The sequence below is a fragment of the Lygodium microphyllum genome, unplaced genomic scaffold (assembly GCF_053477565.2).
Source record: "Lygodium microphyllum isolate KBCC unplaced genomic scaffold, Lygodium_microphyllum_v1.1.10 scaffold_107, whole genome shotgun sequence".
NCBI lineage: Eukaryota > Viridiplantae > Streptophyta > Polypodiopsida > Schizaeales > Lygodiaceae > Lygodium > Lygodium microphyllum.
In genome coordinates, this window is record NW_028229590.1 from 63,909 (window position 1) to 76,162 (window position 12,254).

The window sequence follows — 12,254 nt, forward strand, 5'->3', positions numbered from 1 at the left end:
CATTCAATGCTGGCAGACATTTATAGGATCAAATTGTGATTTGTCAAATTTTAAAATTGTTTAGATATATTACATATGTGCACAACCAAATGAGCAAAGAACCACATTGGATCTAGAGGTTAAAAGCTATGTTTTTGTTCGCTACTTTTACGAGTGGCAAGGGTATCACAACACTTGAGATCATTGTGAGAAGAGGCATTACATTTAATGAGATGAGAAGTTGGTATGGAAAACATAAAAGTTTAGCTTTTTATGTCGAAAAGAGGAAAATTCTACAAAAGAAGTATAGCCTAATTAATGTATGTGAAGTGGTCTTACTGACTATTCTATTCCTACAAAAATGTCAAGAAGTGGACTGGAGAGAGAGAAAGAGGACAGAAAGAGAGTGCAAAAGAGAGAGAAAGAGAGTGACAAGGAGAGAGAAAGACTAGAGCAAGATGGGAGAGAAGCACAGTAATGTATTAATGTGTCAAAAAGATAAGAAAGATTACATGTCCTCCTCTTTTATATTTTTGATGGAAACAATAGGACTAAAAATAGAAAGAAAAATGGATCAAAGACCAATGCTCTGATAACACTTAATAAGTGGACTGGAGAGAGAGAAACAGGAGAGAAAAATAGTGCAGAAGAGAGAGAAATACTGCAGTAAAAGAGAGAAATAAAGTGACAAGGAGAGAGAAAGACATGAAAGAGGAAGAATCCATAGAAGTTGTGAGCAAGATGGGAGAGAAGGACAGTAATGTATTAATGTGTCAAAAAGATAAGAAAGACTATATGTCCTCTCCTTTTTTACCAATGTCAGTGTGACATGGCATAACATCAATATTATTTGCACACTAAATCCGTATTCTTCCCAGCTTCTTACAAAAAATGAATCCATGGATGAGTCGATTGAGGTCAAAACAATGATTTTTCATATCCATAAGTGTAAAGAAAGCTTGGATTAAAATAGATACTCTCAAAATAGATGTAATATTTCCGCTTAAAAATATTACTAAACCCGACTTCCCGCACACCGCGTAAAACTCATGCAAAGGTTATCTTCCCTATTGAAATTTCCGGTAGTTTAAACTGTAACCCGTATGCAAGAAATCGAGACCTCTGCATTGGCAAACTGAGCCCGTAGGTTTCAAGTTCTTATGTTTCATCTTACTAATAATTACTTTAGCCATATCATAATTTATTGAGGGGGCTTCAAATCCACATAACTACGAGGAAACACCCTCTTGGGAGGGGGGTTAAGTGGATAATGTTCAATTAATTGTAATTTTTTTTTGCTAATATCCCCCAGTCGATGCGTGGCTGAAGGGAAGGGGATGGGCTAGGTAGGAGAGGTGGGTTACTTGAGGGAGTCGTGGGCTACATGCACACCCCATGTGGTGGAGGTCCCCTCTCCCCCCTTGGACTATATAAACCCCCCTTAGTGGGGAGGAAAAAAAAACTGAGAGGACGTCGTGCTGCTCAAAAGAAGGAAGGAGGGGGAAAAAAGACTGCTGCAGGAGGCCACTGTACAAGAAGAGCTTCCGTACTGCGTGGAGTTGGGGAAAGAAGTTGCTGCCGATGCCGTGAGAGAAGGAGGCCGCTGATATACTCGCTGCAGGCCACCGACTATCCCCGCCAAGTCCAGTCTGCCAGCTCCGCCATGTCAGGCCGTCGCCATTTCGTGACGGCCCAATCATAAGATATTTTTTTTCTTTTTCCCCCTATGTTAATCTCCCAATTTCCTCTCTTTTCCACGTCGATTCTGACTTTTAGTCAGAAGCTTCCTAGAAGCTTCTAAGGGGGCTTCTATAAGCCCCTTTCACACAAGCCATCTATAAATTCCATTCCCACTAGCCAGCCTAGGGTTCTGAGGGAACCCATTTTGGTGGAAGATTTCTTGCGCACGAGGGGAGGGAAAAGTCCCAGCGTCTTTAAGCCCTATTTTTGCATGGCCACCCGGGTTCTAAAAGAGGCTCATAAAACACCATTTTTGTGAGCCTTGTCGTGAAACTCCATTTTCGCAAGCTTCTTTGTAAAAGCCCCATTTCCCCAAGCAAAGCTCCAAATCCCATACACCCAAATCCCATAAGCCAAAGTCTCACAAGCCTAGCCTTTTAAAGATCCGCAGTTTCGTGAAGGTATCTCCAACATATGAGGGAGAAGGGCAAGATGTTGAGGCTGCGTACCAAGGCGAGAGAATTCACCGATCGCATAAGGGCAAAGGCAACCCGGAAGTCCCTAATTACGCCCACGATGGCCCCCAAGAAGTCGCAAGTCGCTCCTGCGGGGGGTTTTTCTCCTAATATTCATGTGGATATCTCCCCGAGCCCACAAGTCCAGGTTTTTACTAATTTTGATTCCACGCAAAAGTATTGCATTAATCACGACAACTTCATGGATTAGGAAGCACCTATGCATGCTCAAAATAACCTAATCAAGTTAAATGCAACTCGAAATAAATCGACTATTTGAACAATAATTAGAATTAGTTCATGACATGAAATTGGGTCATTGGTATTTTCCATATAAAGAAATTGTCTATCCATTTAACGTCCTTAATAGTATGTTGCCTTGTCGTGCATGTCAAAGTGACGGCCTAGAACACCTATTGCCTATCATTATAAGGTTGAAATTATTAAAGTGCACCTTTGACTAGGCATGAAAAGATTAATCACATGTCGCATTTTTAGACAAATCTTCATTGTAATGATTCATTAGGGAAAGTCATTAACCTCGTAGGAAATAGAAGAGCGTGAAAATGATTCTATGACTTTGCGTGTGGCATGTGATTGTAAATTGGAATAGGTTAACTCTAGTTTTTTTAAGCATGAATTTCACTACGTTGTAGTTAGGAAAGGAGTGCCTGTTGCACATTCGTCTTATGAAAAATTTCATTCATCAAGAGTTGTATTTAGGGAAAGACTGCATCGTTTATTGAAGTATGAAATTTTACAAGCTTAGAAAAAGAATTGTGGGCATGAGTCTTGAATGCAAGTCCTAGTAGGATCAATGGAAGTTATGCCGCAATTTATCATGCGTTCTGATCTTAACAAGAAATGTTAGGGTTATTGCAAATTTAGTGGTACGTAGAAGCAATGAATCGCGTGCTTACGTGAATCATGACATGTTGCAAGTAGTTTTCTCCTTTAGATCAAGTTAACATCTCGAGGAATGATTCGTCCTTGTCGCAAGACAAGTAGATCAAATTATCTCAATCACCTAACCCGCATAGGATTTGCATAGGATGGTTCAATCGATACGATAAATACCCCAAGTGCTAACTAGGGTTTAGCACGTTAAGGACTCGACCTAGTTTCGCACTTGTTGCCAAATCGAAACCTTCATAACCAAAGGTCCTACCCACATTCATGGAATGTAGGGACAATTGGGCGCTCATGCAAGAAACGATCTAGGGTTTCTACCCTAAGGATCGCTCGTTCAAATGCTAAAACTCAGATTGAGTTGGAATCCCTAGGACCGGCTAGTGCAATTAGGAGTGGGTTGGGTAAGAAGACACCCTAAGCCTTGCTTCCTGTCTAATCATAATTCCTTGACGAGAAAACGTCGTTCAATGGGTGAAATGATCCCATGGAATAGATGCGACACTTGTGCAACAAGTTGCAATGTCGCATGGTCTTGTGGTTTGATCACAAGAGAGTTTTGCCATTCCTTGGAATGAGGTTGGTAGGTTCTTACGCAAGTTTAACTTGCAAGAGGATGAGTAGTCATCCTGTTATATCACCTTTCTTGGGAAAATTTGCCATGTTAAGGGAAGTTAGGTATTTGCTTGGAAGCAAAGGATCAATCAATAATTTGGGAGCGACATGGTCGCCAGGATTTACTGTTAAAAAAACCTAAGATATTGGTTAAGTTGGGTTCATAGGGTATGGCCCTAACCCAAGGACAAATGGGTGAACAAACAAACCCTTGGGAATCTTGCCAAGTTGCAATTGATGCCGTATCGAATGCTGGAAGCATTCGAAGAGAAGGAATTACTCCTTAGCACTTGGCCAAATAAATGACCACTGAATTTGATTGTGCTTGTAACAATTTAGGAGCACTGTTTGCATTGTTTGCTCAAGGAACTAGAGGATGGAAAGATATTTAAATGCTTCAAGTTGAAGGCCTGAAGGGAGAGGTAGCTTCAGTTACCCCCGACTGTGTGCTTGATCCTAGCCAAGGGGGTTGCTAGTTGTGCCGGCAACGTGGACCGAACCCACCGTGTGAGGTCTCTCCGTTGAGTGCTACTTGGAGCAGGAGGACGCTTGGGTGCCAAGGGGGCTCTGGCCACAAATCCCTTGCCTTCCAGGCCTTGCACAAGACGCTAACATGACTCAAGATTGGATCTCGAGGCCCGCATACTAGTCTATGGGCAGATTCTTGGATTAGTAATCCCTGTAGATTGCTGGATAGCTTTCAGGCGGATTATGAATTACCTTTGGGCGGATTATGGATTAGCCTATGGGTTGGACTTTATGGATGTATTCCAAAGATAAATAAGATAACCTATTGCAAAGGAATTTGTTTGACACTACTTTTCTATGTCAAGTGCTAGGATTATGTGAAGGAACCAGTGTCTAACGGTCTAATTAAGGAAGCTGCTTGATGCATGTCCAACTAAATGTGGTAGGTAATTAGACAACTAAAGCAACCCTGAGGAAAGTGCAGTGGATGTGGCCATGGGTCTGTCGTCCTATGGATGGGTGGTCCTGGTTGGCCGGAAACTTTTCTCAATCGTAATAGACAGCAAGGAGCTCTTCTCAAAGGAAATGAATAGCAAGGGTGCTGACCTAGAGTTTAGGTTACTAGAATCCCAACTTATGCTATTTTAGGGGAACGGAATGGGACTATGTCTTATGGGAAGAGAGGTTTAGCTTTCTATCCCTCTCGTTTCCCATTCTCCTTGAACGAAGTGCAGCATGGATCCGCTTCATCCCTGGCATTTCTACGTAAAGTAGTTTGCTTGGGGTTCGACGCTAGTTGCCATTCAGGAAAGTAACCATTAGGGGGAAACCTTGATTCAGGTTGGTCCTAAGTGGGAACGGTTGGAATACTTCCACTACGTGGCAGACACGGGAACTCCTAGATCGCAAAACCCGTAACATTCCATGGGAGTGCCGGGCGGAGATTTCTAGACCCTCTTCTCGATGGACTGCTAAGACCTGTCCTGAAAGGAATAGGTGGACAGGTTACAGTTGGTACCAAAGCGAACCAATGAAGGATATGTCTTTATAAGAAAAATTAATAAGAAGAAGTAAAGCAAATGTTGTTGTTAAGAACATTTCCTTACTTTCGATACTATCTTGTAGAATTATGAAGCGTAGAATAGATTCTTAGTGTTCCAAGTCATGTTTATGACCGCGATGCATTCCTCGGATTATCGATGAAGGATCGATATGATGAACATCCTAGACCGCATTTATAATCCATCACCTCTGTACGTGGAACAGAGATGGATGGGTGACTCAGGAATCTATTATATAGCTGCCCACCGGTTTGTGTACCTTCGAACCAACCTAAAGAGAATCAAATGGTTGGAGGACATGAAGATCGTGAAGCTGTTCATTTTTGTTGAGGCTCACCTAAACACAACTTTACATGTCGAGGGTCAGAGGGTCGAGCTGAATTCATATGTATACAAAGAAGTGACCCACATAATCCCCGCGGATAGGATCAAGGTGTTGGGATGCTACGAGAAGAATGGATACCAAAGGAAAGGTTACCTAATCTTCCAATGACTTATTGATTCCTAAAAATCCATGACCCAATACCATATTATTACCCACTTCCTGTGGCTAAATGTAACACAACATTATTCTCCTTGAACTAATGTACCAGTTACTCCACTAACCCAAGAAATATATCCTCTACAAGATTGATCTCAGGTCTGGTTACTATCAGATAAGGATCAAGGAAGAAGATATCCCAAAGATGGCCTTCAACACAAGATATGGACACTTTGAGTTCCTAGTCATGTCATTCGGGTTGGCGAATGCACCTACCACCTTCAACAGGTTAATGCAAGATATCTTTACGCCATATCTTGATGACATCGTACTCGTCTTCTTCGATGACACCTTAGTCTATTCCAAAAAGGAAGAAGACCATGAACCCCAGCTTCGGATTGTCCTTGAGACAATGAGGGCACACAAGCTTTATGCTAAGATGAAGAAGTGTGCATTCTTCAAACGTTAGATTAAATATCTAGGATTCATCGTATCAGCAAAAGGAATCTCAGTGGATTTGGCCAAAGTCAGAGATGTTCTAGAATGGCCAATACCAACAACTGTCAAAGAAATACGCAGTTTTCTGGGATTGACACGATGGTATAGGGTCTTTATAAAAAACTATGCTTTGATTGCAGCACCTCTGACGGATTTACTGAAGAAGCAAACATCCATTGCATGATTTCTCTTGACCAATGTGTACGGGAGTAGTGATTGGTTGGAATGAATCGGGCTTCTTCCTCACTATGCATGTGCTACAAATGACCTTCTTTTTGAGAGGTGGCCTGCCCAACTGGTTTGGACCAGTCGACCATTACATTTTCAGTCTTCACTTCTTTAATTTTTGCATCCATACTTTCTTTATCTTCAGATTCAATTATTGCAATTAAGTCTTTAACTGCTTTAAGTTGAATTCCTTGTGCAGTCAGCTTCTCTTCATCCTGCACAAAGACCTGAAGAGCTTGCAAAAAAGCATGCACTGTTTCTTTAGCATCATCACCAACATATTGTCTTTTTCTTTTGATTACATTAATAATTACATCATGAAATTCACATTTGGCAATTTCGAGAATTTCACCTAAGGTGAACTCAATTTTACTTTCAAAAATTCGTTCTTCTAGAACTCGTTTGAGATCGGTTGTAGATCCTACGTCAGACTGCAATTTGTAGCCTGGTTGCTTTCCTTTCTTCTTTCCTTTGGTCTTCTTTGTTTGTGGTGCATCTTCCATCTCTTGATCTGGGGTTATATTTTTAGCAAGCTTTGGTTGTTCAATCATTCTTCTAGTTACCCATTTTGGAGGGTGAGAAGAGGAAGGCCTTGGTTCATCTTCTCTTCTTCTCTTTTCTTCAATCAAGACTTCTTTATGATTGACGTCACCCAAATGTGCAAAGGCAAAAAAAGGATCTACCAATTCTTTCCAACTAGTTATTCCTTGAATGCACTGAATGGCGTTAATCAAATCATCTTTGGCTACTTTGTTGCGTTCCATTTGATATAATGCCTACATCCATGCTTTAGATTGCACATTAGCTTAACATGCCTTAAAATTTGATTTAGTTGGCTCAATTTGCAACCCATAGGTAGCTGCATCAATTGTTGCGCAGGCATTCTTTACAACTAAATCTTGTAATATTTTCTTCATTCCACCATTGCCAAATTTTGGCTCCAATGGAAGACCAATTTCAGTTGCATGAATTTTTTCGTCTTTCCAAAATATTAGCTTTTGTGCTTCAGCCTCACGAATGGCAGAACACTCCCTCTTGTCATATTGTTCACTGCTGCACCAAATAAAATGCCTCTTATAGCCTTCTCTCATGGTACTTTGAGTTGATAATTGTCCTCGTTCTTCAAATTTGACATCCAGCTTCTCCACCTTAGAACTAATTTCTATAAGATTCAAATGAAGATCACGCATGCTTTTAATGACTTCATCCATGATATCATTTTTAGAAGGAACAGAGAAAGAAATAGTTGGTTGATTAGTCAAAGGAATAGGAGATTTTGAAGGTGGAACAAGCTCCATCAATGAATTTGTTGAAGTTGAAGTAGAGCCCAATCTTAGTCGCATCCGTTCTCTTCGAGCAATCATGTTAACTGCATCAGTAACATCTGTCCATATCGTAGTCTTGACTCCTGATTCGGAGGTAGCATCTTCTAGGCGATCAACAAGCTTCTCTTGCAGAATGGGATTTGCAGCCTTAAGGAATATTTCAATCTTTTGACCTTCCATACTTTGTTGGTCTTCAACATCGAGTTGTCCAAACTTACTTTCAAACTCATGGTATAAAGATGTTGCAGCTAAACTTGTGTTGGGTTTCTCAACCTAATTAGTGGAACTTTTCTTTGTGATTAGGCCAAAGTCTTCTAAGAAGAATTATTTGCGTAGGGATTTTTTGAATGCATCCCAATCTACATCTTGTTGAAAAAGACCATGGATTCTTTCTTGAAGACCATGCTTGGCTAGTTTTGCAAAATAACGACTCCATGCATGTTGCGGTACACGAAAGAAGAGCATTTTCTCAACATATAAGCGAATGAAAACAGAGACATTTTGAATATTAAATTGTTTTAATTCCCACCCAACTTCCTCTAGGGCCTTGATAGCTATGGAATCAATCTTCTCTTTGTCTTGCCTTTGTTGTTGTTGTTGTAACATTTGGATTTGTTGTTGCTGAGTTTGTTGCAGTATGTGCACCAACTGTTGTAGAGTATCTCCTAAAGAATCCCCTATCTCCGAGTTCTCTTACACTGAGCTTCACTTTGGGTTCACCAATGTCGCAGTGTGTAGGGTTGAAGGTCACCACAAGGCTTTGGTAAGAAAACTGGACAAGATAGATAGAGATGTGTTTTCAAGAGATAAGTATATTATAGTGAACGTTTAAAGGTTTAAGAGGTACTTCATGGTCAATCACAAGGGTTTGAGAGAGAAGAATGTATGGGGGTTCAAGAGCTTATACTCTGAAGATGGTAGAGATAAGAGAAGGGTTGAAGGTTTCAAGCTAAGTTCTTAAAGATGTTAATAGAGTTTCCAACTGCATATTCTTAGCAAAGATCACAAAAGTATTATCTCATAAGTTGTAACTCAAATAAAGCATTTTTTCTTGACTATAAGAGTAATCACAAATTATAAAATCAAGTACAATATGCTGTCAAGTATCATAAACAACTCTGCATCCCATCATTCATACATGATGCCATAACATGAATCAACTTTGCATGATTACATTCAATGTAGACTGTTAGGGACAAAAGGTTATGAGTTAATTACAAGCCTTGTAGGGAAAAGAGACTTGCTTCAAGAGAGCTTCAAATTGAGTTCCTCATAAGGATAAGTTACCACATCCAAGAAATAAGAGAGAAAGCTCATCTTAATTCAACTGAAAGCATCTATAAATGATCTACAAACATTGCCCTGCCATAGGGGCACATAATACTTGACTATTTTGACAAGATGTCTTCTGTAGAGTAAGAAATGAATAAAAAGAAAACTGCCGTAGCTAATTCTCTGAATATGGCTGAAGATATCAGTCCCAAATCAACTCAAATTTCTTATGAAATTATCCTCTGATGATAGCATAAACTTCCCCTAACATAGTGTCAATGCATTTGGTGTCGAAAGTCTACCACGAGGGTAAGAGACAGCAGGGTGAAGGGAGATTCATGGAGAGGAGCAGACGAAAGAGAAGGGGTTCGAAGAAATAGAGGACATAGAAGAATACTCACATAAAGAAATAGAAAATGTAGAAGAATACTAACACAGATGAAGCATGTCAGTTTATTTCTACATTATGAGAAGATACTACTCTTGTACACAAAAACATGTATGAAATAATACCTTTGTCTATGCTGCTCAGATCGCCAATCTCATACTTCCATTGGCTTCAAAAGGGAGTTAAAATACCAGCACACCTAGCCACAATTCTACCAAATCACTCCCTCTTCATCTCCCACTTTAGAGTGTTGTTCACTGCCTGAAAACAGCGATCAGGTGTCGCGCGATTTTTCTAATCTTTTTTTTTACATAAAATCCTCTCAAAATAGCTGAAAGCTACATGTTTTCTTTTACATGTTATCTTAATCTAGAAGTTGTCTACAATTTTATGGATTTTTTAAAGTGATAATATCTAAAATATCAAAAATTGTCTAAAACTTGTCAAAAAATCTAATATTTTTGAACCATGGACACTAACACTGTCGAAGGGTTTCGAAAGCAAAGTCGCGACCTCAGAGTACCTTGACTAATTTCAGGATAGAAGATCAATCAGACGAATAAGCAAGATGAGAAAATGATGCCAAGACTCTGTTTTATTTTCTGATTTAAAGCAATAGATCCAATCACTGAAAGACCAAGCTGGTGTACAGCATGGAGTAATGGAAGTTGTTTTTATCTGACAGATTGTGTCGGAGAAGTGACAGCTTCTTACAAGCGTACATTATAGGGAAGCATCACAATTTTAAAGTGATGATTCTCTTCTTCAACTTAAGCATCTGTAGAAAGACCTTGAGCTCCTGATAATTTCATAAATGATTCACGATCAGCCACTTTACGATACCCATATGGTGTCAAAATCATAGGCTGCTTCTAAGTCTTTGTACTATCTGGAAGAACAAAGGGTGTCTCTAGCTTTCCTAACAAGCGTGAGTATTTCTGAAAGCATGAGTAGAACTTACGATTCCCTTCCCTAAAGTTTGTCTGCAATCTTGCATAGTGCTTCAGTGAGTTTTTCTAGCACCTGTACAGTACTTTCATTGTGTTCCTTTCTCTGACTTCTGTCAAGATGACTGTTGAAGTTTCGTGAATCCACATGAGTGGCTAAAAGCTTACTGTTATATTCCAGCATTCCTAAAAGCTCCCTGTGGAAATCAACATCTTCTCCAACCGTTTGGAATGATTCCTTCACATAGCATTTGAAGCAGGAATTTTAAAGCCTTGTCACCAAGCCCATGCTGGGTGTGACCCACAATTAATGCATTCCAAGGAACAACCTCTCTTTTGTCCAGCCTCTCAAACAACCTTGAAGTAGGGAACTCTGATTGGCACAAGCCTTCAGAACATTATTGAAGGTTACTGCATTTGCATATATTCCTTGCTCAGCCATTTCTAGATATGCTTTAAACGCTACATCATCCTCGGTTTGCTGAGTATGGCATGGACTAAGCAATTATGTGTTTGCAATGCCTCTCGTCTCTCTTCACAAAAGGACTGTAGAAGAGCACAAGGACACAGAAATTCCTGAGACTGATCTATGATTCCTCCACTGAGAGAAGACACAAAGATGGTTGTGCTAGTCTTGATGCCAGATCCTGTGAAGATCACAAACCCTGGCAGCTGACAGACTCGATTGCTCGCAGGATAAGCTGAAGTTGCACGCGATACTCCATTAATGCTGTTGAATAGAACCCTCATCGTTGTCAGATCTCATACTTTTCCTCGTGCTCGATTAACCTGTGCATTCTTCTGGCCTGAATATAGAGCTCGCCAATTCTTCATCGCAGATTCATCACTTCATGCTGTCGACCTCCTCTTCGACTTCAGCTCATCGTAATGCGCCTTCTCTTCTTCAGCCAACCATCATTGTCCTTTGTCACCCCCACATTCATCCTTTCAAGTCGGCCGATTGACTAACGTCAATTCAGCTTCAGGACCACGCAACACTTCTCCTTCGTCTTTTCTGAGCTTGCCGAAGTCCCTCGATTCTCCTCTGTTATAGTAAATGCTGATGCTTTTTCTCAATTGTTCTCCTTTCCCTTTGTCAGCTACGTCGTATGCAACATTCCAACTTCGTTGTCTTCAGCAATATCATCCATCATACCGATATCGTCATCTTCCACGTTCACCTTTTAGGACCTCGTCTTCTGACGGAAGCCACGTTTCTCTTCTTCGACAGCAGGTCTTCTGTTCAATCCCCTCTACAACAGCATCAACACATAGAATTCGACTTTCACAGCTTTCTCCTCCATCTCCTCTTAAATCTGCCTTTTTTCCCCTGATTCCTCCTGTTCTCCTCTGTTCTCCTCTGTTTGTGCGTGTGAAGTCCCCCAATTGATTACCACCAATCCTGTTCAGACCACACCCTCTTGCTTTCATCTTTCCAATGCCGTTTTTCTCTCTTCCTCTTCAATAGCTCCACTCAACTCTGCACACCTTTGCATCCGCTTCAGCTCTTCCTCCCTTCGGACTAGAAAAGCAGCCCCTTTCTTTCTCTCGTCATCTTCCATTCTGCTTCCCTCCAAAAAGCCCTCTTTCAAAATTAGTCCTCCCTTGCTTTTTCTTTCGGCTCTTCTATTCCTGCCCCATCATATACAACCAAGGTACCACTATTGTAGATGCCTAGAGAAGATATAGCAGCAGAAAAAGCTGACTGTGATGGTAACATGTGGGCAAATTGAAGGTGGGATCTAACACTCCATCAACATCAAAGAAGAGAGCACCTCGAATATCAGAAACCTTGTATTCTTGAAAAGATCCCTTTTCTCATTTGGCATGTACCAAGATGCATTCAACACCTTTCACAAATTGAAGCCTAAAATTCTTTCCTTCATGA